The sequence below is a fragment of the Sorex araneus genome, chromosome 2 (assembly GCF_027595985.1).
Source record: "Sorex araneus isolate mSorAra2 chromosome 2, mSorAra2.pri, whole genome shotgun sequence".
NCBI classification, from domain to species: domain Eukaryota; kingdom Metazoa; phylum Chordata; class Mammalia; order Eulipotyphla; family Soricidae; genus Sorex; species Sorex araneus.
Genome location: NC_073303.1, coordinates 229,220,117 through 229,223,951, shown reverse-complemented (window position 1 = coordinate 229,223,951; position 3,835 = coordinate 229,220,117).

The window sequence follows — 3,835 nt, the reverse complement described above, 5'->3', positions numbered from 1 at the left end:
TTACACCCAACATGTGGAATAGATTATCCTGGTTTTGATTTGTTTTCCTGGCAATACCCAGTTGTGCATAGGACTTGTTCCTGGCTCTGTGTTCACTCCTGATAGGTCTTGGGGGTCCATATATAGGGCCCATATATAGCACTGGGGGTCGAACTCAGGTTGGCCTGGGTGCAAGGGAAACACCATACCCATTCTGCTATCTCTCTGGCCTGAGAAACATTATTCTGTGACTGACCCTCTCCTTCTGGCTAACTTCACACAGCATGACACTCTCCAGATCAAACCACACAGGAGCAAATTGCATGATTGTGTTTTTTCTTTTTTTCTTTTTTTGAGGCGTGGTTATTTTTTTTTAATTTAGGGCCACCCTGGTAATTCTTGGGGCTTATAATGGACTCAGTACTCAGGAATCACTTTTTTTTTAATTTTTAATTTTTTGTAATGGATCCCCATGAGGTGCAGTTACAGATTTACAAACTTTTGTGGTTATGTTTCAGTCATACAATGCTCAGCACCCATCCCTCCACCAGTGCCCATTCTCCATCACCAATGATCCTAGTGCACCTCCCCACCCCTACCTTATCCCCCCCACACCATCCCCCACAGATGGCAGTGCATACCATTTTGCTCTCTCGCTCTCTCCTCTCTCTCTCTCTCTCTCTCTCTCTCTCTCTCTCTCTCTCTCTCATTTTGGGTGTTGTGGTTTGTAATAGAGGTATTGAGTAGTCATCATGTTCAGTCTATAGTCTATTTTCAGAATGCATCTCCCATCTCAAGCAGACCCTTCAAGTACCCTTTACTTGGTGGTCCCTTATCTATCTGAACTGCCTTTTCCCCTAGCATGGAGGCCAGCTTTCAAGCCATGGAGCAATCCTCCTGGTGCTTATCTCTACTATTCTTGGGTATTAGTCTCCCATTCTGTTACTCACAAGTGAGTACAATCTTTCTATGTCTGTCCCTCTCTTTCTGACTCTTTTCACTTAACGTGACCCTTTCCATGTTGATCCACTAATATGCAAATCTCATGACTTCATCTTTTCTAACACCTGCATAGTATTCCATTGTGTAGGTATACCAAAGTTTCTTTAACCAGTCATCTGTTCTCGGGCATTCAGGTTTTTTCCAGATTCTGGCTAATGTAAACAGTGCTGCGATGAACATATAACTGCAGATGTCATTTCGACTGTACTTTTTTGCCTCCCCGGGATATATTCCCAGGAGTGGTATTGCTGGGTCAAATGGGAGCTCAATTTCTAATTTTTTGAGAAGCGTCCATACTGTTTTCCAGAAGGGCTGAACCAGTCACCATTGCCACCAGCAGTGAAGGAGAGTCCCTTTCTCCCCACATCCGCACCAACATTGGTTGCTTTTGTTCTTTTGGATGTCAGGAATCACTCTTGGAGGTGCTTAGGAGACTATAGACCATATGGGGTGCAGGAGATTGAACCTGGGTTGGTTGCAAGGCAAGCACCATACCCATTGTACTATCTCTCTGATCTTTTTTCTTTTTTTGGTGTTGGGTCACTCTTGGCTATACTCAGGCCCTACTCCAGGCTCTGTGCTCAAGGATCACTCCTAGTAGCTCAGAAGGACACATACCATATAGGGTGCTGGGGACTGAAACTGGTTCAGTCATATGCAAGGAAATCACTTTACCCTTTACCCACTATACCTATACTATATTTCCAATCCCTGGTTTTTTGGGTTTTTTTTTTGTAATTGTTTGTTGTTGTTTTGGGGCTATACCCTGTGGTGTTTGGGGCTTATTCTTGGCTCTGTGCTTAGGTCTGACTCCTGGCTCTTACCTGCATTGTACTATCTCACCAGCCCCAGACTCCACTCCACTTTTTCAGATGAGTGTGAGTGTGTGTGTGTGCGCGCGTGCGCATGTGTGTGGACAAGGTTTGAATCCAGGGCCTCACACACCAGGCAAGCAATCTATCACAGCTACTTCTCTGGCTCTCTTTTGGATACTTTAAAACCACATTACCAAATATTGTAATTACTCTAGATAGTTGGTAGCAGGAGATAAGATTATGAACACATCAATACTTCTGTCAAGCTCCTTGGAAAGGGTTTACCATTGAGGCTCTTGTAGGTTTGAAAAATGTAAATTAGACTTTCAGATCCTGCTTATCTGTGTGTGGCCTACCGTAACTAAGCCCTTGGCTTTGAAAACTCAGACCAGCTGGGAGATAGTTCAAAGGGCTTCCCGTGCAGGAGGCACCTGCTGTACTCAGTAAGACACAGTGTCTCTCGGGCACTGCAGAATGAGCCCCGCACCAGTCAGGGGTGGCTCCTGAGCAGTGCCCAACAGTGCCCCCACGCTGAGAACCAAAGGGAAGATGCTCCCCAGCACCTAATCTTAAAGACAAACAAAAAACTGTCCTGTGCTGGACAAGAATTGAATGGTGAAGGTAGGCAAAGGGATATACATGTAGCCTTTCAGCATTGGCACTCCAAACCTTAATGCTCAAAAGGAGAGAGACAGAGACAGAAACAGAGACAGGGCCAGAGAGACAGAGATAGAAACAGAGAGATAGAAAAGTGTCTGTGGTAAAGGCAGACTAGGGATGGGGGGTGGAAGGAGGGAAACTGGGGACACTGGTGGTAAAAAATGTACACTGTTGAAAGTATGGGTATTGGAACATTGTAAGATGGAAACCTCCTCATGAACAACTTTGTAACTGGGTATCTCCCTCATGAACAACTTTGTAACTGTGTATCTCACTCATGAACAACTTGTATCTATGTATATCCCTCATGAACAACTTTGTAACTGTATGTCCCTCATGAACAACTTTGTAACTATGTATCTCACGCATGAACAACTTTGTAACTGTGTATCTCATGCATGAACAACTTGTAATTGTGTATCTCACTCATAAACAATTTTGTAACTGTGTATCTCAGGGTGGTTTAATTAAAAATAAACCAAAACAATCAACCCCCCTCCTAGTGCTAAGGGTGTATCATTCAGGAACCTTTCCAGGGATGGTTAAAGGATATAGAAGGGACATCTTATTTACACATTTCTGAAGGTGGTGACATAACTGCTCATTAGGTGTTTGCCTAGTTACAGGATCATCTCTCAGGACAGTTATTTTCAGTGCGACTGTGGATTACAGTCCTCAACCTTCATTTAAAGTGTTTGAGGTTGTTTTAAATTATTACTTTTACATTATGAATGGCCTTCCAAGCGGTATTCACGAAGCCTATGGCTCAACCACCCCCAACACACAGCCCCATGCTCAGGGTACCCTGGGATTTAAATTCTGCAAGACCTTCAACCACCCAAACTATCACTCTGGGCTGTGGAGGGTTTTTTGTTTTGTGTTGTTTTGTTTTTTTGTTTTCCTGTTGTCACTCCTTGGGCAGTTCTGCAGAACGCAGACTAGAATGAACATTTCCTGAAAGAATTCAAGGAATACTTGAATACAAGAAACAAAACACAAGGAACAGTGACCTACTGGACCCAGAGCATTTCTGTACTGACCGGGCGCGAAGGAGAAGCTTGCTCCCAAGCCTCCTCCTGGAACGCGCGCTGCTCCGCTCCGCACACGCGTTCTTCCCCGAAGCCACCGCGGGCTGGGGGATCCTTCGGCCTGAAACGCGCGTCCCAGAAATCCGCGGGAACGCGCCCCGCGGGCGCTGTCTGTGTTTCCGGAGCGCCGGGCGCGGGTGCCCTTGGCCGAAGCCGCCCCACCGGCGACTGCGCGCCCGCTCGGGACAGACTACAGCTCCCGAGATGCCCTGGGACGGGCGGGGCGGACGGGGCGGACACGGGCGGCGCGGACGGGGCGGGCGCGGCGGGGCGGGGCGGAGCGGGCGGCGC